The sequence below is a fragment of the Salmo salar genome, chromosome 09 (assembly GCF_965601325.2).
Source record: "Salmo salar chromosome 09, fSalSal1, whole genome shotgun sequence".
Lineage (NCBI taxonomy): Eukaryota > Metazoa > Chordata > Actinopteri > Salmoniformes > Salmonidae > Salmo > Salmo salar.
Genome location: NC_138299.1, coordinates 42494809 through 42521430, shown reverse-complemented (window position 1 = coordinate 42521430; position 26622 = coordinate 42494809). Strand labels below are relative to the sequence as shown.

Genomic DNA, 26622 nt, shown 5'->3' with positions numbered 1-26622 from the left:
CAAGCCACTTCCTATCCCAAACTACCTCCTGGAGCGCTGAATCAAGCCACCTCCTATCCCAAACCACCTCCCAGAGCGCTGAATCAAGCCACTTCCTATCCAAAACTACCTCCTGGAGCGCTGAATCAAGCCACTTCCTATCCCAAACTACCTCATGGAGCGCTGAATCAAGCCCCTTCCTATCCCAAACCACCTCCCAGAGTGCTGAATCAAGCCACTTCCTATCCCAAACTACCTCCTAGAGCACTGAATCAAGCCACTTCCTATCCCAAACTACCTCGTGGAGCGCTGAATCAAGCCACTTTCTATCCCAAACTTCCTCCTGGAGCGCTGAATCAAGCTACTTCCTATCCCAAACTACCTCCTGGAGCGCTGAATCAAGCCACCTCCTATCCCAAACCACCTCCCAGAGCGCTGAATCAAGCCACTTCCTATCCAAAACTACCTCCTGGAGCGCTGAATCAAGCCACTTCCTATCCCAAACTACCTCATGGAGCGCTGAATCAAGCCCCTTCCTATCCCAAACCACCTCCCAGAGTGCTGAATCAAGCCACTTCCTATCCCAAACTACCTCCTGCAGCACTGAATCAAGCCACCTCCCATCCAAACTACCTCCTGGAGCACTGAATCAAGCCACCTCCTATCGCAAACGACCTCCTGGAGCGCTGAATCAAGCCACCTCCTATCCCAAACGACCTCCTGGAGCACTGAATCAAGCCACCTCCTATCCCAAACGACCTCCTGGAGTGCTGAATCAAGCCACTTCCTAACCCGGATATGAAATAATGCCACGGAGATGTTTAGACTCTGAAAACTATCTGTCATACCCTGGAAATGTATGGTGTCTCACTGGAGATGGGAATGATTAGAAATAGAAGGGATGAGAGATGAAAATATGAGGACATAGGAGGACAAAGGAGGACATAGGAGGGAATAGGAGGACATAGGAGAGAATAAGAGGACATAGGAGGACCTAGGATGACATAAAAGGGCATAGGAGGGAATAGGAGGACATAGGAGAGAATAGGAGGACATAGGAGGGAATAGGAGGGAATAGGAGGACATGGGGGGAATAGGAGGGAATAGGAGGACATGGGAGGGAATAGGAGGACATGGGAGGGAATAGGAAGGAATAGGAGGACATAGAAGAGAATAGGATGTAAAGGGAATGAGAGGGTATAGTGATGGATGGATGCTGTGTTAGGTGTGTGTGCATGCACGCATGAGCGCCTTCCTGCTTGCCTGCGTGCATGTGTGTGGCCATTCGTTGTATGAGTCAGGTAGAGATCTCCTACACACATTCACTCACTCAGTCCCTCACTCATGGCCTCCCTCGGTGCTGGGTGAGGTAGAGGAGGAGAGGGCGATACAATGGAGTTGTTTATCCATTCATGGGTGGAAGAGCTGTCTACTAGGTGGAAGAGCCGCCTAATAGGTGGAGGAGCTGTCTGCTGGGTGGAGGAGCTGTCTGCTGGGTGGAAGAGCTGTCTGCTGGGTGGAAGAGCTGTCTGCTGGGTGGAGGAGCTGTCTGCTGGGTGGAGGAGCTGTCTGCTGGGTGGAAGAGCCATCTGCTGGGTGGAAGAGCTGCCTACTAGGTGGAGGAGCTGTCTACTAGGTGGAGGAGCTGTCTGCTGAGTGGAAGAGCTGTCTGCTGAGTGGAAGAGCTGTCTGCTGGGTGGAGGAGCTGTCTGCTGGGTGGAAGAGCTGTCTGCTGGGTGGAGGAGCTGTCTGCTGGGTAGAAGAGCTGCCTACTAGGTGGAGGAGCTGTCTACTAGGTGGAGGAGCTGTCTGCTGGGTAGAAGAGCTGTCTACTAGGTGGAGGAGCTGTCTACTAGGTGGAGGAGCTGTCTGCTGAGTGGAAGAGCTGTCTGCTGAGTGGAAGAGCTGTCTGCTGGGTGGAGGAGCTGTCTGCTGGGTGGAAGAGCTGCCTACTAGATGGAGGAGCTGTCTACTAGGTGGAGGAGCTGTCTGCTGGGTAGAAGAGCTGTCTGCTAGGTGGAGGAGCTGCCTAATAGGTGGAGGAGCTGTCTGCTGGGTGGAGGAGCTGTCTGCTGGGTGGAGGAGCTGTCTACTGGGTGGAAGAGCTGTCTACTGGGTGGAGGAGCTGCCTACTGGGTGGAAGAGCTGCCTACTGGGTGGAAGAGCTGCCTACTGGGTGGAAGAACTGCCTAATTGGTAGAGGAGCTGTCTGCTGGGTAGAGGAGCTGTCTACTAGGTGGAGGAGCTGCCTACTAGGTGGAGGAGCTGTCTGCTGAGTGGAGGAGCTGTCTGCTGAGTGGAGGAGCTGCCTAATAGGTGGAGGAGCTGTCTGCTGGGTGGAGGAGCTGTCTGCTGGGTGGAGGAGCTGCCTACTAGGTGGAGGAGCTGTCTGCTGAGTGGAAGAGCTGTCTGCTGAGTGGAAGAGCTGTCTGCTGGGTGGAGGAGCTGTCTGCTCGGTGGAGGAGCTGTCTGCTGGCTGGAGGAGCTGTCTGCTCGGTGGAGGAGCTGTCTGCTCGGTGGAAGAGCTGCCTACTGTGTGGAGGAGCTGTCTGTTGGGTGGAGGAGCTGTCTGCTGGTTGGAGGAGCTGCCTACTGGGTGGAAGAGCTGATGATAGACTACCTGCTCTGGGGAGCGAAATGACTTGACCTTCCTGTGTGTGTGTGTGTGTGTGTGTGTGTGTGTGTGTGTGTGTGTGTGTGTGTGTGTGTGTGTGTGTGTGTGTGTGTGTGTGTGTGTGTGTGTGTGTGTGTGTTCAGTAATAGGGTATTTTTGACTTTTTCCGTAGACAATCAGGGTGATGTCTCTCCGGGGAGTAACTGTGAAAGAACCGACACTCAGAGAGGGACAGAGGAGGAGATCCCTGAATGGGTTTTTATTGATGGGTATAACCTCCCAGTTTGTACCTGCATACTCATATACACATGAATGCCCACATGTACACACACACACACATACACACACACACACACACAAGCAAACACACACACACACACACACACACACACACACACACACACACACACACACACACACACACACACACACACACACACACACACACACACACACACACACACACACACCCCCCCCCCCCCCCTTCCCTTAGATTATTTTCCCTATTTAGTATTCATAAGGGGCAACAAGGGATGCTGACAAGCCATTGGCTGTTTTTACAAGGTAAGGTCATCAGACGAATAGGATGGGACAAATCTGTCAACTCATATTCAAATTGATTAAATATGTGTTTTCTACAGAAATACAAGTATTGGACAAGTCAATGTAGTCAACAAATCTCGCGACAGACTGATAGTTAAAAAACAAAATGCTGTCCTCATGTTGTGTCTCTGAGCACGCAGGCGCATTTCCTTGCCATTCTCTCACAGTGGAGCGGGATGCAACTGACAACCATATCAGAACCACAATGGCACCTTTTAAGCTGTTTAGGTAGTGTAGTAGTGACATGTGAAGGGAATGTGAGAGTGTGTCTAAGAGGGAGTCACAGAAGAGACACATCTGAAAAACGTCATGACAACAACACTGAGAGGGGAAAACTGCCAAAACAACATTGACGAGATTTCTTGAGCTAAGGGGGAGGAGGGAAGGAGGGAGAGAGGAATAGGATAAGAGAGAGGGAGCAGGAAAGAGAGATACAGTTTGTTTCCCTTCCAACTTAGCTTTGACTAAGAGATGTGCCACACATGTAGACACACACACACACACACACACACACACACACACACACACACACACACACACACACACACACACACACACACACACAACAGTGCCTGCCAAGAGGCCTTTCCCCCAATAACACAACGTCAACAGGAAGCAATAAGAATGAGAGAAAGAGAAAGGGAGAGACAGAGCGAGAGTTAGAGAGAGACAGAGACAGAGGGACAGAGACAGAGGGACAGAGACATAGGGACAGAGACAGAGAGCGAGACAGAGAGCGAGACAGAGACAGAGAGACAGAGAGACAGAGACAGAGACAGAGAGAGAGACAGAGACAGAGCGAGAGTTAGAGAGACAGAGACAGAGAGTTAGAGAGAGACAGAGCGAGAGTTAGAGAGAGACAGAGACAGAGAATTAGAGAGAGACAGAGACAGAGAATTAGAGAGAGACAGAGACAGAGAGAGAGAGAGAGAGAGAGACAGAGACAGCGACAGAGAGTTAGAGAGAGACAGATACAGAGAATTAGAGAGAGACAGAGACAGAGAGAGAGAGAGAGAGAGAGACAGAGACAGCGCGAGAGTTAGAGAGAGACAGAGACAGAGACAGAGAGAGAGAGTTAGGAGAGAGAAAAGGACCTTGTTCCTGAATGCAGTTTGAGAGCCTGTGGGAAACACACTCCTGATATCAATTAACGACCCGCCAGCTGTATTACTGTTTCAGAGACACACACACACACACCACCCTAAAATTACAGTGCAGAAATAGACTGCAGACACATACACACACATACACACATAGTGATTTGGAGGAGAGGTGCTGAGTCGGACATGGTCAGTGAACCGTACAGGGACAGGGTCAACATTTGTCTCAGGGTAACGCCCTTTACCCCTTGACCCCACGCCTCCATCGGAGAATAGCCCAGGACATTCATACACATAGGCTCGTACTAGTGTCTGACAGAGGAGGTTCAGTAAAACATGTCTGACTTCAATTGGCTAAGCTTTAGCTCAGCAGGCGACTACAGTATTGTAGTATTGCTGTTGAATGAACCGACTAAGACTTCAATAGATGGTCAACATCACAAAGTGGAGCAGAGAACAGAGAGAGGAGCAGTGAACAGAGTGAAGAACAGAGAACATAGAGAGGAACAGAGAACAGAGAGAGGAGCTTGGAGAACATAGAGAGGAGCAGAGAACAGAGAGAGGAGCAGAGAACAGAGAGGGGAGAAAGAGAACAGAGAGAGGAGTAGAGAACATAGAGAGGAACAGAGAACATAGAGAGGAACAGAGAACAGAGAGAGGAGCAGAGAACATAGAGAGGAGTAGAGAACAGAGGAGCAGAGAACAGAGAGAGGAGCAGAGAACAGAGAGGAACAGAGAACAGAGACATGAGAAAGAGAACAGAGAGAGGAACAGAACAGAGAGAGAGGAGAAAGAGAGAACCTGAGATTACCTTCATAAACCAAAAAGAAAGAGTCCCCAGTGCACTCCCACTACTAATGAGAAAACATTTAGGAGAGAGAGAGAGCGAGAGAAAGAAAGAGCTGTGATGACATGCAGATGTTCTCTTTTCCTTGCTCTAAGAGCGGGTGGTGGGGGGCTTATCTTTGCCCTGAACTTCCTGTTTCCTGGGAGCCAGCAGCCAATCAGGGGCCAGGGATTTCAGGGGTGGGGTAAGTGTGTTCTATATAGGCTAGGCTCAACCCCCACAAGGGGCCATGGACACATATAGAGAGGAGAAACAGAGAGAGAGAGAGAGAGAGAGAGAGAGAGAGAGAGAGAGAGAGAGAGAGAGAGAGAGAGAGAGAGAGAGAGAGAGAGAGAGAGAGAGAGAGAGAGAGAGAGAGAGAGAGAGAGAGAGAAGGGAGCTAGAAAAAATAGTTAAAACAGAGAGATGAAGGTTGGGGAGAAAGAGTAGAGAGAAAAGAGAGAGCGAAAGAGGGGAAGGAGAAAGAGAAGAGAGGAGGTTAGAGATAATTGAAAAAGAGAGTGGAAGCCTACACTCCCTGGAGACAGAGACAGTCATACACTATCTAGCTGGCAATTTTGCTTGTCTACCCAGTCAGGTAGTCACTAAATGGCCATGCTGGGAAGGATTACAAGTGGCGATATCATCAGAACTATGAGTATCAAGTACATCAGCTTGGTATTTTTTCTAGCATCAGGTTTCGAGTAAGAGGCTAGAGTTGTGGTTTGAATTCCATGTGTTGCTGGAACACGGCTATGACTGTGATTGTGATATGCAGTCATCTCGCTGAAATATTTTAGGATGAATGAACTAAACTGTAAGTCGTTCTGGATAAGAGCGTCTGCTAAATTACTACAATGTAAATGTAAAACATATAGTTCTGTTCATTTCAGCATGACCATATAGTTACGCCCCTTTTGAATCCCTGTGATATTCTCCTGGATGAATAACACTATCAGACAGTCCCAGACACCTGATTGTGGAATACTAGTTTTCCAGACTTGGGACTCTGCGCTCACATTTACCTGGGTAGCATTGGGATTTTTTTTTTACTTGATGAAAACTGTGGTGGAAAACAGTGCTCAGCTTCTGAGACCCCTTCAGAAGAGAGGACAACACATTGGCAGACACACACGCAAATACACACACTGAAACATACATACATACACGTCGTACACGTGCACAAATGCACATGCTCACACACAAGCAAACACACACGCACACAGTTCCTCTCAGTCTGCCCACACCTCCAGAATATCTGTTGCTCTGATTGGATACATACGGACGAACTGCAGAATGCCTGAATTCCTGAGTGAGGCAGCTTTGTCTCGCTAAAATGCGAATGTTCTTGTGGAGGGGAATGCGAATGTTCTTGTGGAGGGGAATGCGAATGTTCGTGTGGGTGGGTGTGTGTGTGTGTGTGTGTGTGTGTGTGTGTGTGTCCTTCAGCACACCAATGGTTATTTCATAATGCACATATTAATATCACACAGAGCCTCTGGTCACACACTCTGGTCCCCCTACACACATGCACACGCGCATGCCACACACACACACGGGCACACACACACACACACACACACACACACACACACACACACACACACACACACACACACACACACACACACACACACACACACACACACACACACACACACACACACACACACACAGAGGCAGTGATCAGAGCAGGGCTATTCCTGTCTCTGTAGTTACTAGGGAGAGACTCTGCAAAGATCAGAAATGCCTCCATTTACAGTAGTGACATGACATGAAATATTACAGTAGATGAAATACTAGATGAAATATTACAGTAGATGAAATACTAGATGAAATGTTACCATAGATGAAATACTAGATGAAATATCACAGTAGATGAAATACTAGATGAAATATTACAGTAGATGAAATACTAGATGAAATACTAGATGAAATATTACAGTAGATGAAATACTAGATGAAATACTTGTCACGTCCTGGCCAGTATAAGGGTTAATTGTAATTGTAGTTTGGTCAGGACGTGGCAGAGGGTATTTGTTTTATGTGGTTCAGGGTGGTGTTTTGGTAAAAGGGCGTTTGATTTAGTATTTCCGGGTTTTTGGTTTATGGTCTATGTTTATGTATTTCTATGTGGAGTCTAGTGAGTGTGTTTCTATGGTTGATTAATTGGGGTTGGGACTCTCAATTGAAGGCAGGTGTTTTCTCTTTGCCTTTGATTGAGAGTCCCATATATTAGGGTGTGTTTGTCATTTGTGGGAGATTGTTTCTTGTTTAGCGTGTGTGAGCCTAACAGGACTGTCTAGTAGATCGCGAGTACGTTGTTTATTATTTTGTGTTCACTTTTGAGTTAATAAAACTTCAAGATGAACATTCATCATTCTGCTGCATATTGGTCCTCCTTTTCCAACGATGATTTCGCCATATCGTCTGCCGACGACGAAATCCCTGACAATACTACAGTAGATGAAATACTAGATGAAATATTACAGTAGATGAAATACTAGATGAAATATTACAATAGATGAAATACTAGATTAAATATTACAATAGATGAAAAACTAGATGAATTTAGAAAAAACATTTTATTTCACCTTTATTAAACCAGGTAGGCTAGTTGAGAACAAGTTCTCATTTACAACTGCGACCTGGCCAAGATAAAGCAAAGCAGTGCGACAAAAACAACAACACAGAGTTACACATGGGATTAACAAACGTACAGTCAATAACACGATAGAAAAATCTATGTACAGTGTGTACAAATGTAGTAAGTTTAGGGAGGTAAGGCAATAAATAGGCCATAGTGTCAAAAATAATTACAATTCAGCATTAACACTGGAGTGATAGTTGTGCAGATGATGATGTGCAAGTAGAAATACTGGGGCGCAAAAGAGTAAAAATAAATGAAAACAATATGGTGATGAGGTAGGTAGTAGATTGGATGGGCTATTTACAGATTGGCTGTGTACAAGTGCAGCGATCGGTAAGCTGCTTTGACAGCTGGTGCTTAAAGCTAGTGAGGGAGATATGAGTCTCCAGCTTCAGAGATTTTTGCAGTTCGTTCCAGTCATTGGCAGCAGAGAACTGGAAGGAAAGGCGACCAAAGGAGGAATTGGCTTTGGGGATGACCAGTGCAATATACCTGCTGGAGCGCATGCTACGTGTGGGTGCTGCTATGGTGACCAGTGAGCTGAGATAAGGCGGGGCTTTACCTAGCAAAGACTTATAGATGACCTGGAGCCAGTGGGTCTGGTGACGAATATGTACCGAGGGCCAGCCAACGAGAGCATACAGGTCGCAGTGGTAGGTAATATATGGGGCTTTGGTGACAAAACGGATGGCACTGTGATAGACTGCATCCAATTTGCTGAGTAGAGTGTTGGAGGCTATTTTGTAAATGACATCGCCGAAGTCGAGGATCGGTAGGATAGTCAGTTTTAGGAGGGTATGTTTGGCAGCATGAGTGAAGGATGCTTTGTTGCGAAATAGGAAACCGATTCTAGATTTAATTTTGGATTGGAGATCCAAAATGTGAGTCTGGAAGGAGAGTTTACAGTTTAACCAGACACCGAGGTATTTGTAGTTGTCCACATTTTCTAAGTCAGAACCGTCCAGAGTAGTGATGCTTGTCGGGTGGGCGAGTGCGGGCAGCAAATTGGTTGAAGAGCACGCATTTAGTTTTACTAGCATTTAAGAGCAGTTGGAGGCCACGGAAGGAGTGTTGTATGGCATTGAAGCTCGTTTGGAGGTTTGTTAACACAGTGTCCAGAGAAGGGCCAGATGTATGCGGAATGGTGTCGTCTGAAATAGTACAATAGATGAAATAATAGATTAAATATTACAATAGATGAAATACAAGATGAAATATAACAGTAGATGAAATACTAGATGAACTATTACAATAGATGAAATACTACATGAATTATTATAATAGATGAAATACTAGATGAAATATTACAATAGATGAAATACTCTATGAAATATTACAATAGATGAAATACTCTATGAAATATTACAATAGATGAAATACTCTATGAAATATTACAATACATGAAATACTCTATGAAATGTTACAATAGATTCATTACTAGTTGAAATGTTACAATAGATTAAATTGTAGTTGATATGTCTGAGTTGGGAACCACTGACATCTAAACTGCGATCACCGACAGCATCTGTTTTGTATGGCTTTGTGTTGGGCTATTGTATGGTGTATGGTGAATGGTGTTTGTGTATGGTGAGGGGTGTGTACCAGTACTAAGCCCAGATAAACAGACACAGAATTAGTCTTGTCTCACCCCGGTTTACAGACGTATGTTAGTTAACCACAGTGAGCTACATTCATAAAGACCGAGAATGGTTATCAATGGCTTGTTGGCTGCAGGGATGGATCCACATGGCTCTGACTGTGGCTACCGCATCTTCCCTCCCCTCTCTCTCTCTCTCTCTCTCTCTCTCTCTCTCTCTCTCTCTCTCTCTCTCTCTCTTTCGCTCTCTCTCTCGACTCCTTCCATTTATTTTGCTCTCTCTTTTCACTCTTTCCGTGGTCTTAGTTGAAAGCTTGTTACAGTCTCTCTCCTTTTCCTTTCATCCTCTCCCTCCATTCTCTCTCTACCTCTCTCTCTCCATTCTCTATCTCTCCATTCTCTATCTATCTATCTGTCTGTCTGTCTGTCTGTCTGTCTGTCTGTCTGTCTGTCTGTCTGTCTGTCTGTCTGTCTGTCTGTCTGTCTGTCTGTCTGTCTGTCTGTCTGTCTGTCTGTCTGTCTGTCTGTCTGTCTGTCTGTCTGTCTGTCTGTCTCTGTGTGTGTGTGTGCTCTAGTCTGGTCTAAGGTTGGCAGGCTGTATAGATAAGTTGAGCCAGTAGTTTACTAGGCTCTGAGGGAAAATGTTCTACAGAGCGACTCAAACACTGACCTTGAACACTACAACACACAGACTCTCCCCAGCTACCAGGAACATGAGAGAAGGACAGCAACAGACTCTCCCCAGCTACCAGGAACATGAGAGAAGGACAGCAACAGACTCTCCCCAGCTACCAGGAACATGAGAGAAGGAAAGCAACAGACTCTCCCCAGCTACCAGGAACATGAGAGAAGGACAGCAACAGACTCTCCCCAGCTACCAGGAACATGAGAGAAGGACAGCAACAGACTCTCCCCAGCTACCAGGAACATAAGAGAAGGAAAGCAACAGACACTCCCCAGCCACCAGGAACATGAGAGAAGGAAAGCAACAGACACTCCCCAGCTACCAGGAACATGAGAGAAGGACAGCAACAGACTCTCCCCAGCTACCAGGAACATGAGAGGACAGAGAGAGAAAAAGAAAAGGGAGAGAGACAAAGTACGAGCGAGCGAGAAAGAGGGAACGAGAATGAGAGGGAATTGGAAGGGGTGACAGCGATAAAAAGAGATAGAAGGGAGGCAAAGGAGGGTGGATATCGATAGAAAGAAAAAAGATAGAGGGAAAGAAGAGGAAAATACTCTTTAGAGCATTGTCTCAGACACACTTCACACAGCGTCACACAGTGAAACCTGTTAGCTTGGGGTGTGTACCCTGTTAGGTTGGATTGTGTAACCTGTTAGCTTGGGGTGTGTACCCTGTTAGGTTGGATTGTGTAACCTGTTAGCTTGGTGTGTGTAACCTGTTAGCTTGGGGTGTGTAACCTGTTAGCTTGGGGTATGTACCAGGAACTGGTTCAGGGAACAGAAAACCGGACACGGAACCTGCAACGAAAGTGATCCATAATGTTCCAGATAAGAACCGTTAATTTAAAAGCCTGGGAAGTGGTTAATAATGTTGTTTTACATTCCAGGCTTTTTTTCTAGTCCCACAATAACAACACACGTTACCATAGGTTATAGTAATGACATTACCATAGGCTACTTTACAAATGTTACCATAGGCTACTGTACTGATGTTACCATTGGCTACTGTGCCATCGTTGCCATAGGCTACGGTCCTGACGCATTACCATAGGTTACTGTACTGACATTACCATAGAATACTGTACTGATGTTTCCATAGGTTACTGTATTGACGTTACCGTTGGCTACTGTACTGATGTTACCATTGGCAACTGTACTGTAGTTATCGTTGGCTACTGTACTAATGTTACCATTGGCTACTGTACTGTAGTTACCATTGGTTACTGTACTCTAGTTACCGTAGGCTACTGTACTGACGTTACCATTGGCTACTGTTCTAATGTTACCATAGGTTACTGTACTGACGTTACCATTGGCTACTGTACTGACGTTACCATAGTCTACTGTTCTAATGTTACCATAGGCTACTGTACTGACGTTACCATTGGCTACTTTTCTAATGTTACCATAGGTTACTGTACTGACGTTACCATTGGCTACTGTACTGACGTTACCATAGTCTACTGTTCTAATGTTACCATAGGCTACTGTACTGACGTTACCATTGGCTACTGTACTGACGTTACCATTGGCTACTGTTCTAATGTTACCATAGGTTACTGTACTAACGTTACCATTGGCTACTGTACTGACGTTACCCTTGGCTACTGCACTGATATCACCATTGGCTACTGTTCTAATGTTACCATAGGTTACTGTACTGACGTTACCATTGGCTACTGTTCTAATGTTACCATAGGTTACTGTACTGACGTTACCATTGGCTACTGTACTGACGTTACCATTGGCTACTGTGCTGACGTTACCCTTGGCTACTGCACTGATATTACCATTGGCCACTGTTCTGACATTACCATAGGATACTGTACTGACGTTACCATAGGTTACAGTATTGACGTTACCATAGGCTACTTTACTAACGTTACCATAGGCTACTGTGCTGACGTTACCATTGGCCACTGTTCTGACATTACCATAGGCTATTGTACTGACGTTACCATAGGTTACAGTATTGACGTTACCATAGGCTACTTTACTAACGTTACCATAGGCTACTGTGCTGACGTTACCATTGGCTACTGTTCTGACATTACCATAGGCTATTGTACTGACGTTACCATAGGTTACAGTATTGACGTTACCATAGGCTACTTTACTAACGTTACCATAGGCTACTGTGCTGACGTTACCATTGGCTACTGTACCGACGTTACCATAGGCTACTCTACTGACGCGTTACCACTGGCTACTGTACTGACTTTACCATAGGCTATTGTACTGTAGTTACTGTAGGCTACTATACTGACTTTACCATTGGCTATTGTACTGTAGTTACTGTAGGCTACTGTACTGACTTTACCATAGGCTATTGTACTGTAGTTACCGTAGGCTAATGTACTGACTTTACCATAGGCTACCGTACTGATGTTACCACAGGCTATTGTTCTGACGTTACCATAGGTTACTTTACAATTGTTACCATAGGCTACTGTACTGACTTTACCATAGGTTACTGCACTGAATTTACCATAGGCTACTGTACTGACTTCACCATAGGCTACTGTACTGACGTTACCATAGGATACTGTTCTGATGTTACAATTGGCTACTTTACTAACATTAACATAGGCTACTGTACTGACGTTGCCATTGGCTACTGTACTGATGTTGCCATTGGCTACTGTACTGACGTTACCATAGGTTACTGTACTGACGTTACCATAGGCTACTGTACTGACGTTGCCATTGGCTACTGTACTGACGTTGCCATTGGCTACTGTACTGACGTTGCCATTGGCTACTGTACTGACGTAACTATAGACTTTTGTACTGACGTTACCATAGGCTACTGTACTGACTTTACCATTGGCTACTGTACTGACATTACAAGCTTGATTCAGAAGATAGTGAGAGATTTTTAATTAGCTAGAGAAGAATGCATTAACTTTGTCAATGCTAGTTAAGGATAGTATATGCCCAGTTATCACATTTCACATTCGATTTATTAACTACAAAAAGTTAAGACATGTTTTTAATTCTGGTTCTACTCTGCACACACAAGCTTGTTAGCTAGCTAGTTCAAAGGACCTTCAATGTTCCTCCATAGAGTAATTCTGTGAAACTTATTCAGATAATGGATGTCATAAAAAGATGTCCAGCGCTTCAAGCCTCCTCCTCAACCCTCCTTCACTTTCGCCCCACCCGCAAAATGTCAGTCACATCTTGCTCCATAGGCTACAATTGTCTGCCCATCACACATGTAAACAACTAGCTTGCCTGCTCTATCTGCAATGATTGGTGAAGTCATTGAATGAGCTAAATGTGAAAAACAGTTGATTTCACAGGATAAAAAAGGAACAGAAAGGAACGATATAAATCAGTACTTTTTGGGGGTTCGAACCGGTTCAGAACTTTATTTTGCTGGTCAGAACAGTGGAACAGAACGGAAAAAGTAGTGTTTCTGTTCAGAATGAAAATACTTTCATTTCCAACCCCTGCTGTGTAACCTGTTAGCCTGGTGTGTGTGTAACCTGTTAGCCTTGTGTGTGTAACCTGTTATCTTGTGTGTGTAACCTGTTAGCTTGGAGTGCTGTTATCTTGGTGTGTGTAACCTGTTAGCCTTCTGTGTGTAACCTGTTATCTTGTGTGTGTAACCTGTTAGCTTGGAGTGCTATTATCTTGGTGTGTGTAACCTGTTAGCTTGGTGTGTGTAACCTGTTAGCTTGGTGAGTGTAACTTGGTAGTTTGGTGTGTCTAACCTGTTAGCTTGGTGTGTGTAACCTGTTAGCTTGGTGTGTTTAACATGTTAGCCTGGTGTGTGTAACCTGTTAGCCTGGTGTGTGACACCTGTTAGCTTTGTGTGTGTTACCTGTTAGCTTTGTGTGTGTTATCTGTTAGCATGGTGTGTGTAACCTGTTAGCATGGTGTGTGTAACCTGTTAGCTTGGTGTGTGTAACCTGGTAGCTTGGTGTGTGTAACCTGGTAGCTTGGTGTGTGTAACTTGTTAGCTTGGTGTGTGTAACTTGGTAGCTTGGTGTGTGTAACCTGGTAGCTTGGTGTGTGTAACCTGGTAGCTTGGTGTGTGTAAACTGTTAGCTTGGTGTGTGTAACCTGTTAGCTTGGTGTGTGTAACCTGTTAGCTTGCTGTGTGTAACCTGTTAGCCTGGTGTGTGTAACCTGTTAGCTTTGTGTGTGTAACCTGTTCGTTTGGTCTCTGCGAAAACCTGTTAGCTCGGTGTGTGTACGCTGTTAGCTTGGTGTGTGTAACATGTTCGCTTAGTGTGTTAAACTAATAGCTTGGTGTGTGTACCCTGTTAGCTTGGTGTGTGTAACCTGTTACCTTGTTGTGTGTACCATATTAGCTTGGTGTGTAATCTATTTGTTTGGTCTCTGCAAAACCTGTTAGCTTGCTATGTGTAACCTGTTAGCATGGTGTGGGTACCGTTTGCTTTGTGTGTGTAACCTGTTAGCTTGGTGTGTGTAACCTGTTAGGTTGGTGTGTTTAACCTGTTAGGTTGGTGTGTTTAACATGTTTGCTTGGAGTATTTAACCTGTTTGCTTGGAGTATTTAACCTGTTAGCTTGGTGTGTGTAACCTGTTTGCTTGGAGTATTTAACCTGTTAGCTTGGTGTGTGTAACCTTTTAGCATGGTGTGTGTAACCTGTTAGGTTGGTGTGTTTAACATGTTAGCTTGGTGTGTGTAACCTGTTACCATGGTGTGGGTACCCTGTTTGCTTGGTGTTTGTAACGTGTTTGCTTGGTGTGTGTAACCTGTTCTCTTGGTGTTGTGTAACCTGTTATCTTGGTGTGTTAAACTATTAGTTTGGTTTGTGACCTGTTCTCTTGGTTTGTGTAACCTGTTCTTTTGGTGTGTGTGTACCCTGTTAGCTTGGTGTGTGTAACCTGTTCTCTTGGTGTGTTAATTAGCTTGGTGTGTGTAACCTGTTCTCTTGGTGTGTGTGTACCCTGTTAGCTTGGTGTGTGTACTGTCGACTACCATACGTACCCCCTCACAGGGACAAGAGCGAGACCTGTTCACACACACACACACACACACACACACACACACACACACACACACACACACACACACACACACACACACACACACACACACACACACACACACACGGACTCCTCACACTGAGAAGAACAAGTCAGAGCTCACAGATTAGATAAAACGTATATTAACCTTTAAATCCTGCTTCTCTCCCGCTCCTGATACACTCCTTCTTTCACTCCTTCCTTCCTTTCCTTCTTCCTCCCTTCTTCCTCCTCCCTTCTTCCTCCAAAAGGTTTAAATCCCAGCGTTTAATCGCTCCATTCCATTCAGAATCAGTGTTACAGCAGAGACCACAGAGAGACAACCACACTCATTTCAGTTCCTCTCTTCTTTTCCTCTCTTCTGTTCCTCTCTCTCTCTCTCTCTCTCTTACTCTCTCTCTCTCTCACTCTCTCTTTCTCTCTCACTCTCTCTCTCTCTCTGTGCTGAAGCGGAGGAGGCAGTCAAACAGACTCTCTGGGTCCTAGTGTTTCCTGGGTTGACTGAGAGAATGTCATTGTTCCTTGTCGCCTTGCTACACACGCAGTCACACACACACACACACACACACACACACACACACACACACACACACACACACACACACACACACACACACACACACACACACACACACACTAGTCATAGTCACACAGAACAAAGTGAGCTTAAGTCTCGATGTCATTTTTTCTCCACCAATCAGAAAAGCCATTAGTGATGTGACAGCCATAATTGAAACGTAACGTTTCCAGACTGAGAAAGAGACACGCCTTACAGGAAAAATACTTAAGAGCACAAGAAAAATGTGTTATACGTGTGCAGGATTTTAGAATGAGGACGTAAAAAAATAGAGGAAAAAGAGGTGATGAGAGGAAAAAAAAAAGAAAAAAAAATTGATTATCAGACTGTTCTTGTCTCATGTTCTCATCTTCTATGACGTGAAAGTTTCTTATTACCGCTATACAGCATGTCCCCATTATATCTCAGCATCGTCTCATCTCTCTCATGTTAAAGACATTTATAGCCACATAGCCTCATCTCTGATTTAACTGTACATGATCATAAAGAATGTTCAAGATTATCACTACGGAATTTCATTATCACCATTCTGAATATGGGGAATGATCAAGTGCAAGATCACGTGAGTGTGTGTGTGTGTGTGTGTGTGTGTGTGTGTGAATGTGTGTGTGTGTGTGTGTGTGTGTGTGTGTGTGTGTGTGTGTGTGTGTGTGTGTGTGTGTGTGTGTGTGTGTGTGTGTGTGTGTGTGTGTGTGTGTACACAGTGAGCCACCACCGCTGTTTGGTTTCATCACTAAGACACATGTACATTCATCCTGGGTGACACGTCATCTCCAGGTGGTAGGAGTCATTTGATTTGAATGCATATGTATGACAATTAAATAAACTCAAACTGAGAGTGAGTGAGTGAGAGAGAAGAGAGAGAAAAGAGAGAGAGAAGAGAGGAGAGAGTGATGAGAGAGAGAAGAGGGAGAGGGGAGAGAGAGCGAGAGGAGCGGGTGAAGAGAGAGAGAGAAGAGAGAGAGAAGAGAGAAAGAGAGAGACAATAATAGACAGAGAGAAAGAGATAAATCAATGTCTCTGCAACATTACTGTAAACAACAACAGTGCCAGGGAAGACTAGTTTTCGGAAACCAACGTCTGTTACAAGAACACTTAGTAACGAAGAGAGAAGGAACAGAACAATGACCCATGTAATGGGAGGAAGTGGAGATGCAGCTACAACACAGAGACAATGCATCGCCTGGAGTCACACACACTCACACACACACACACACACACACACACACACACACACACACACACACACACACACACACACACACACACACACACACACACACACACACTCAAAAAGTGAAGACAACATTCTTTCACCTTTCAGGAACTTGAAGGGGAAGACTTGACTCGTGTGTGTGTGTGTGAGTGTGTGTGTGTACATGTTTGCAGGCATGCATGTGTGTGTGTCAAATCAAATTAACAACAGTAATACCTAGCAATAAAAAAAAACTATAAAAAACAAGACACGCATATCCCAGAAAAATGTCGAAATATTAGAAAGAGCAACGTCAGAGAACGGAATATAAATGTATATATACACTGATGTGTAAAGACAGTACAGACAGTATATGAATAGAAAAGATGTGTACGGCAGTAGTTACACAGATTTGCAGATGTTATCGCAAGTGCAGCGAAATGTGTTTCTAGCTCCAACAGTAATACCTGGCAATAAAAGTAAAACATGGAAAAGGTGTGTACGGCAGTAGTTATATAGGATGAGGTGTTAATACAAATCAAATCAAAGTTTATTTGTCACGTGTGCTGAATACAACAGTTGTAGATCTTACAGTGAAATGCTTACTTACAGGCTCTAACCAATAGTGAAAAAAAGGTATTAGGTGAACAATAGGTAAGTAAAGAAATAAAACAACAGTAAAAAGACAGGCTATATACAGTAGCGAGGCTATAAAAGTAGCGAGGCTACATACAGACACCGGTTGGTCAGGCTGATTGAGGTATTATATACATGTAGATATGGTAAAATACAATATATACATATAAATTGTGTTAAACAGTACTGTATGTAAACTTTATTAAAACTTTTTTGGGATGGGGGCAGTATTCGAAAGTTTGGATGACTGAGGTGCCCAAAGTAAACTGCCTGTTACTCAGGCCCAGAAGCTAGGATATGCATATGTTTTTGGGACATAAAGAGGGACTTTATCAAATAAAACAAACATTTATTGTTTAACAGGGACTCTTGTGAGTGCAACCAGATGAAGATCATCAAAGGTAAGTGATTAATTCTATAACTATTTCTGACTTTTGTGACTCCTCTACTTGGCTTGAAAATGTTTGTATGCTTTTGTAAGCGGGGCGCTGTCCTCAGATAACCGCATGGTATGCTTTCGCCGTAAAGCCTTTTTGAAATCTAACACAGCGGCTGGATTAACAAGAAGTTAACCTCTATGGGCTAGGTGGGACGCTTGCGTCCCACCTACGTAACAGCCACTGCCAGCCTGTGGCGCGATTTTCAAAACCTTAAAAATCCTATTACTTCAATTTCTCAAACATATGACTATTTTACAGCCATTTAAAGACAACACTCTCGTTAATCTAACCACACTGTCCGATTTCAAAAAGGCTTTACAACGAAAGCAAAACATTAGATTATGTCAGCAGAGTACCAAGCCAGAAATAATCAGACACCCATTTTTCAAGCCAGCATATAATGTCACCAAAACCCAGAAGACAGCTAAATGCAGCACTCACCTTTGATGATCTTCATCAGATGACAACCCTAGGACATTATGTTATACAATACATGCATGTTTTGTTCAATCAAGTTCATATTTATATCAAAAACCAGCTTTTTACATTAGCATGTGACGTTCAGAACTAGCATACCCCCCGCAAACTTCCGGGGAATTCGCTAACATTTTACTAAATTACTCACGATAAACGTTCACAAAAAGCATAACAATTATTTTAAGAATTATAGATACAGACCTCCTCTATGCACTCGATATGTCCGATTTTAAAATAGCTTTTTGGTGAAAGCACATTTTGCAATATTCTAAGTACATAGCCCAGGCATCACGGGCTCGCTATTTAGACACCCGGCAAGTTTAGCACTCACCATAATCATATTTACTATTATAAAAGTTTGATTACCTTTTGTTGTCTTCGTCAGAATGCACACCCAGGACTGCTACTTCAATAACAAATGTTGGTTTGGTCCAAAATAATCCATCGTTATATCCGAATAGCGGCGTTTTGTTCGTGCGTTCCAGACACTATCCGAAATAGTAAAGAAGTGTCGCGCGCATGGCGCAATTCGTGACAATAAAATTCTAAATATTCCATTACCGTACTTCGAAGCATGTCAACCGCTGTTTAAAATCAATTTTTACGACATTTTTCTCGTAGAAAAGCGATAATATTCCGACAGGGAATCTCCTTTTCGGCAAACAGAGGAAAAAATCCCAAAGGCGGGGGCGGTCGGGGTCACGCGCATAAGCCCAGTGTCCCTTGATCGGCCACTTGAGAAAGGCGATAATGTGTTTCAGCCTGGGGCTGGAATGACGACATTCTGTTTTTTCCCGGGCTCTGAGCGCCTATGGACGACGTGGGAAGTGTCACGTTAGAGCAGAGATCCTTAGTAAATGATAGAGATGGAAAAGAAGTTCAAGAAATGGTCAGACAGGCCACTTCCTGTAAAGGAATCTCTCAGGTTTTGACCTGCCATTTGAGTTCTGTTATACTCACAGACACCATTCAAACAGTTTTAGAAAATTTAGGGTGTTTTCTATCCATATGTAATAAGTATATGCATATTCTAGTTACTGGGTAGGAGTGGTAACCAGATTAAATCGGGTATGTTTTTTATCCAGCCGTGTCAATACTGCCCCCTAGCCCTAACAGGTTAAGCTTTATTTTGATGTATGACACTTTGTATTTTCATGAATGTTAAATATTACTATTTATGTAATTTGAATGTGCTGCTCGAAAAAAAATTATAAAAAAAGGCTAAAGTGACCAGTGTTCATTGACTCTATGTACATAGGGCAGCAGTCTCTAAGGTTCAGGGTAGATTACCGGGTGGTAGCCGGCTAGTAACAGTGACTAAGGTTAGTGGTGACTAATTAACAGTCTGGTGACCTGGCGATATAAGCTGTTTCTCAGTCTATCGGTCCCGGTTTTGATGCACCTGTACTGTCTCCGCCTTGTAGATGGTAGCGGGGTGAACAGGCAGTGGCTCGGGTGGTTGAGGTCATTGATGATCTTCTTGGCCTTCCTGTGATTTCGGGTGCTGTAGATGTCCTGGAGGGCAGGCAGTGTTGCGGACGGTGTAATTGCAATACCAGGCGGTGATAGTGTGTCTAGGGTGTTGGGTAACATGGAAGTGGTGTGGTCCTTAACTAGCCTCTCAAGCTCTTCATGATGACAGAAGTGAGTGCTAGCTGGTCTGCACGTTCTCTGAGGACACAGCTTGGGATGCTGTCTAAATGACTTACTCACGTCGACCCCAGAGAACAAGAGTAGACAGTCCTCGTAAGACCACGTCGGCCACGGAGAACAGGAGCAGACCTGCCTTGTGCAGGTCGTAGCTGGTCTATTTGTACTTGTCCATTTTCCCAGTCACCTTGCCGTGGTTAAATGTGTTGGTTTACCCTTTCAGTTTTGCGTGAATGGCCTGGATAAGTTCTAATCGTCACAGTAGGAACGACCTCCTCTATGCACTTCCTAACACTTCTTCAGGATTGGTGGGTCCCCTGCGGGACGGTTTAGCTAACATAGGCTAATGCGATTAGCATGAGGTTGTAACAACATGAGGTTAAGTAACAAGAACATTTCCCAGGATATAGACATATCTGATATTGGCAGAAAGCTTAAATTCTTGTTAATATAACTGCACTGTCCAATTTACAGTAGCTATTACATGCTATTATTTGAGGAGAGTGCACAGTTTTGAACATGACAAGTTGTTAATAAACAAATTAGGCACATTTGGGCAGTCTTGATACAACATTTGAACAGAAATGCAACGGTTCATTGGATCAGACTAAAACATTGCACATACACTGCTGCCATCTAGTGGCCAATATCTAAATTGCACCTGGGCTGGAATAATACATTATGGCATTTCTCTTGTATTTCAAAGATGATGGTACAAAACGGTTTTTTTTTTTCTTTGTATTATCTTTTACCAGATCTAATGTGTTATATTCTCCTACATTCCTTTCACATTTCCACAAAACTCAAAGTATTTCCTTTCAAATGGTACAAAGAAAATGCATATCCTTGCTTCAGGTCCTGAGCTACAGGCAGTTAGATTTGGGTATGTCATTTTAGGCAAAAATTTAAAAAAAGGGGCCGATACTTAACCTGTTAGGGCTAGGGGGCAGCATTTGCACGTCTGGATAAAAAAAATGTACCCGATTTAATCTGGTTACTAATCCTACCCAGTAACTAGAATATGCATATACTTATTATATATGGATAGAAAACACTCTAAAGTTTCTAAAACTGTTTGAATGGTGTCTGTGAGTATAACAGAACTCATTTGGCAGGCAAAACCCTGAGACATTTTCTGACAGGAAGTGGATACCTGATGTGTTGTATTGACTTTAAACCTATCCCATTGAAAAACACAGGGGTTTAGGAATATTTTGGCACTTCCTATTGCTTCCACTAGATGTCACCAGCCTTTACAAAGTGTTTTGAGTCTTCTGGAGGGAGATCTGACCGAACAAGAGCCATGGAACGATGATGTCCCATTAGACACCTGGCGCGCGAGTTCATGTTGGGTACCCTCGTTCCAATACGTTATAAAAGAGTATGCATTCGTCCACCTTGAATATTATTCATGTTCTGGTTAAAAAAGGCCCTAATGATTTATGCTATACAACGTTTGACATGTTTGAACGAACGGAAATATATTTTTTCCCCTCGTTCATGACGAGAAGTCCGGCTGGCTTAGATCATGTGCGAACAAGACGGAGATTTTTGGACATAAATGATGAGCTTTTTTGAACAAAACTACATTCGTTATGGACCTGTGATACCTGGAAGTGACATCTGATGAAGAGAATCAAAGGTAATGGATTATTTACATAGTATTTTCGATTTTAGATCTCCCCAACATGACGTCTAGTCTGTATCGCAACGCGTATTTTTCTGGGCGCAGTGCTCAGATTATTGCAAAGTGTGATTTCCCAGTAAGGTTATTTTTAAATCTGGCAAGTTGATTGCGTTCAAGAGATGTAAATCTATAATTCTTTAAATGACAATATAATATTTTACCAATGTTTTCTAATTTTAATTATTTAATTTGTGACGCTGACTTGACTGCCGGTTATTGGAGGGAAACGATTTCCTCAACATCAATGCCATAGTAAAACGCTGTTTTTGGATATAAATATGAACTTGATAGAACTAAAAATGCATGCATTGTCTAACATAATGTCCTAGGAGTGTCATCTGATGGAGATTGTAAAAGGTTAGTGCATCATTTTAGCTGGTTTTATGGTTTTGGTGACCCTGTCTTTGACTTGACAAAACATTACACACAACTCTTGTAAATGTACTGTCCTAACATACTCTAAATTTATGCTTTCGCCGTAAAACCTTTTTGAAATCGTAAAACGTGGTTAGATTAAGGAGATGTTTATCTTTCAAATGGTGTAAAATAGTTGTATTTTTGAAAAATTTGAATTTTGACATTTATTTGGATTCAAATTTGCCGCTCTTGAAATGCACCTGCTGTTGATGGAGTGCACCACGGGTGGCACGCTAGCGTCCCACCTAGCCCCAAGAGGTTAAATTGGGGTCATAGGGGCTGTTTTGAAGGGTTAAAAAGGTCACATCTTTGAAAACTTCATATGTGTGATTAGGCAACCCTCATGAACTGTAAATTGAACTAGCCCATAGAGGTTAAGTGGTTTTAACTCAGTCACTAACTCAATGCATACGCCAATACTATTCTCAGAGGCAACCCGGAACATTTCCCAGTCTGCTTGATCAAAACAATCTGGAAGCATGGATTCTGATTGGTCAGACCAACATTGAATAGTCCTTACCACGGGAGCTTCCTGTTTAAGTTTCTGCCTAGATGTAAGGAGAGGAGCATGATGGAGGCGTGATCTGATTTGCTGAAGGGAGCGCGGGGATGGCCTTGTAGCCGTCCCGGGAAGGAAGAGTAGCAACGATCCAGGGCCAGGTTGCGCACGTAGCACAGATGTGTTGATAGAATTTTGGTAGCATTTTCCTCAGATTACCTTTATTAAAGTCCCCAGCTACAATAAACGTGGTCCAGTGTAGTCCAGTGTAGTTCATTGAGAGCTGTCGCAGTGTCGGCTACGGGGGAATATACACGGCAGTGACAATGATCAAAGAAAATTATCATTGGGAGGTAATGCTGTAATGCGATGGTCAGGTATTTCAGGAGAACAAAAGGACTTGAGTTCCTGTAAGTTACCATAATCACACCATGAGTTGTTAATAAAACCCCTCCACCTTCTTATTTCCATAAAATCAGAGTATGTTATAGTCCCTGATGTCTCTCTGGAAGAAGATCCTTGACCTGAGCTCGTCTACTTTATTTTCCAGGGACTGAACGTTAACGTGTGTGTCTGTGGACTTGAAGCTGTGAGACAGGTGGCCCTAGCAAAGATTCAACATTTGCTTGCAAATGTGCATATCCACAGAAGGTTCTGGGGGAAATGAATAACAAAACTGTTCAAGTGGTGAAAAAATGACTATGCTTAAACACACACACCACATGTGACGTTTTCTTCCTGAGCCGAAGAGAGGGGGTTTAGGTGTCCCGAATATTGAGTGGATTTACACTCCTACCAGACTGACTCACCTGTTGAACATGTTCAACAGTGACGATGTGACAGTTAAGGAGTTAGCCAGAATATCCCTCCTTCTGGACCTACGAAGGCGGAAGGTTCCACTGGCCAGGAACACTGAGGACAACTTCCTGGGCTTCAGGAGGAAGGCCAATGAAATATTGGACACTCGTGCTGCGGGCTTTGGAGTCTGGTCAGACTGGCCGGACCTCAACATCCTGTGCAACCGGACTGGACTGGAGGTCAGGTGGACACGGACTGATATGCAAACTGAGCCAGTGACTGCCTCTGATTGCGGTGTTGTTGTGGAGACTTCTGTCGCCCATGATGGAACATCTCACCTTACAGTACATCCAGGACAACACTCCTTGGTATCAGAAGGATGCAGCTACTGTATCACTGGACTGGCCTGAGGCTGCAGGGGAAACTCGCTGCTCTGGACTGTGCTGACCACTCTGTCTCACATTCCATGTACCAGAATACTGCCATTGGCGAGGACATTCTCACGTTTACTGTTAAGGTGAGGCTGCAAGTTCTACCAACGAAATATAATCTAGCACTCTGGTACCCTGAAAACCATGAACCTTTTTGTATTCTACATGAGTCAAATGTAATGGAGTCCATTACCCATGTTGCGAATGGCTGCTGTTCAATCAAGGATTTGTACATTGCTAGACATGACCGCCTTGTTGAACTGATAGCCAGTGAGGTGAGACAAGTGCTCTCACCAACAGCACACATGCATGAACATTCTTGTTTAAGGTTGAAGCTGGTGTGATGTTGATGATGTGTTTTCCTGTGGGCCAAATACACCAGATATTGTTGTTGTGGGGGGAGGCCAGGGAGAGGGGCTCATTTTGGAAGTGGGCTGCTCATTGGACGGCTACATGGAGACGGCCTTTGCAGTCCAGTACCAGCCCCTCGTGGCATGCTGGGACAGCCTCGGGTGTAGGTGCATATCACGTTGGTATGAAGAGATTCGGGAGACAGGCGCAGGAATGCGTAATAGCTTTTTTTTATGAAGCCCAAATTACGGCGTGCCATGTAAAGGCAGGGGGATGAAGACCAAACAAACACGTAACAAAACACAGGGTAGAAACCCAAAACAAAAGAGCGAGGAGTACCTCGAATAAATAACACATGCACACAATGATTAACACACGGGACGAGACCCGTAATCATCTGCACAATCCACAAGGGCATGAAAGCCAAAACACACAGCACAGGTACTCACACGCACCAACGGACATTGTAACAATAATCGACAGCCCAATGGAAACCAAAGGGCACACTTATACAAGTACTAATCAGTGGGAATAGGGGACAGGTGTGTGTAATGAAAGTTCCGGAGGGATCCGTGACGGTACCACCCCCAGACTCCCTGCACCAGCAGCGCAACGACACCGGCCTCAAGGACAATCACAGGAACGCAGTGCAGGTCGATCAGGACCCAATTCAGTTGCCAAAGTTGTGTCGTTGTCGGACGGGCCAGTTGCCGCTGCAGAAGTTGCGGTGGCGTCGGAGGGACCAGTGGCGACAGGATGGACCGGTTGTGGTGGCATCGGACGGGCCAGTTGAGGCTGCTGAAGTGGTGTCGTCGGAAAACCCATTGCAGCTGCCGAAGTTGAGGCAGCGCTGGACGGCTAGTCGCAGCGTTGTCGGACGGCCATTTTCGCTGTCTCCCTTAATGGTTGTTTTATTCTGTCACGTTGGTATGAAGCGATTTGGGAGACAGGCGCAGGAATGCGTAATAGGGGTTTTCATTAAACCCAAATTACGGCATGCCGTTAAAAGTCACGAAGACGAAGACCAAATAAACACGTAACAAAACACAGGGTAGAAACCCAAAACAAAAGAGCGAGGAGTACCTCGAATTAATAACACACGTGCACAATGGGGCGGCAGGGTAGCCTAGTGGTTAGAGCATTGGACTAGTAACTGAAAGGTTGCAAGTTTGAATCCCCGAGCTGACAAGGTACAAATCTGTCGTTCTGCCCCTGAACAAGGCAGTTAACCCACTGTTCCTAGGCTGTCATTGAAAATAAGAATTTGCTCTTAACTGACTTGCCTAGTTAAATAAAGGTAAAATTAAAAAATGATTAACACACGGGACGAGACCTGTAATCATCTGCACAATCCACAAGGGCATGAAAGCCACAGCACAGGTACTCACACGCACCAACAGACATAGTAACAATAATCGAGAGCCCAATGGAATCCAAAGGGCACACTTATACAAGTACTTATCAGTGGGGACAGGTGTGTGTAATGAAAGTTCCAGAGGGATCCGTGACAGTGCTGTTGGTGCTGATATTTGGCAGTCTCGGCCAAGTACACAGGCTTCCAGTGCGTGGCTTCCAGATTGCGGGCCTGACAAAAAATAGGGCAAAGCAGTTGGCTAGATACTGCTCTGTTTCAGCTGTTGTGGGCAGCTCAGCTGTTTGGAGGAGGTGCTTTCTGTACCCTTGAGTACCATACATTTGAAGTGTTTGATGTTTTTTCTGGAAAATGTGATTGGTGGATTCAAATAAAGTATTTAAAATGTGTGTGTGTGTGCGTGTGTGTGTAGGGAGGTAATAGCATTAATTATGTCACAGGACATACTGTATGTGGAGCGCTCATTTAAGCCCATGTTAAAGTAAGAGGTCAAGCCAATGTGTACAATGGGTTTATTGGGCTCTGGATCACAGTACAATATAGCTGCAGGCGCAACACCATAGATATACAACATTTTCTATTTAATTATGTGGCTACTCTTTACATAAAAATAACATTATAGAATAATCATCAAGCAAAAATTGATGAACAGGGCTATCTCTTCTGCCTCTCTCTCTCTCTCAAAACAAGCATTTCGCTACACACGCAATAACATCGGCTAAACATGTGTACGTGACCAATAACATTTGATATTAATAGCTTCATCTCACTCTCTCCCCTGTCTTTCTTTCTTTCTCTCTCTCTAATAAAATACTATCTCATCTCCTCATAGTGTCTCTCTGAGTAAAGGCTGTAGGTCACTGTGACCTCTCGTCTCTGTACTATGTCCCTTTAACAAGAGACCACACTGAAAGACAACAACAGACAGAGTGAGAGAGAGGATGAGAGAAAGAGGAGGGAGAGAGAGAGAAAGAGGGGAGAGAGAGATGGGAGAGAGAGAGAAAGAGAGAAGGGAGAGAAAGAGAGGATGAGAGA

General features: G+C 44.2%; 1 protein-coding gene across 1 annotated transcript in view; it reads right to left on the bottom strand.

Annotated features, from left to right (window-relative positions):
• Positions 1-15455, bottom strand: part of LOC106611366 (forkhead box protein N3) — a 222359-nt gene extending 206904 nt beyond the window's left edge. Inside the window, exon 1 of the mRNA XM_045723679.2 lies at positions 15206-15455. The gene's annotated coding sequence lies outside the window, so the exon portion shown is untranslated. The remainder of the gene's footprint in view (positions 1-15205) is intronic.
• Between the last annotated feature and the right edge of the window lie 11167 nt (positions 15456-26622).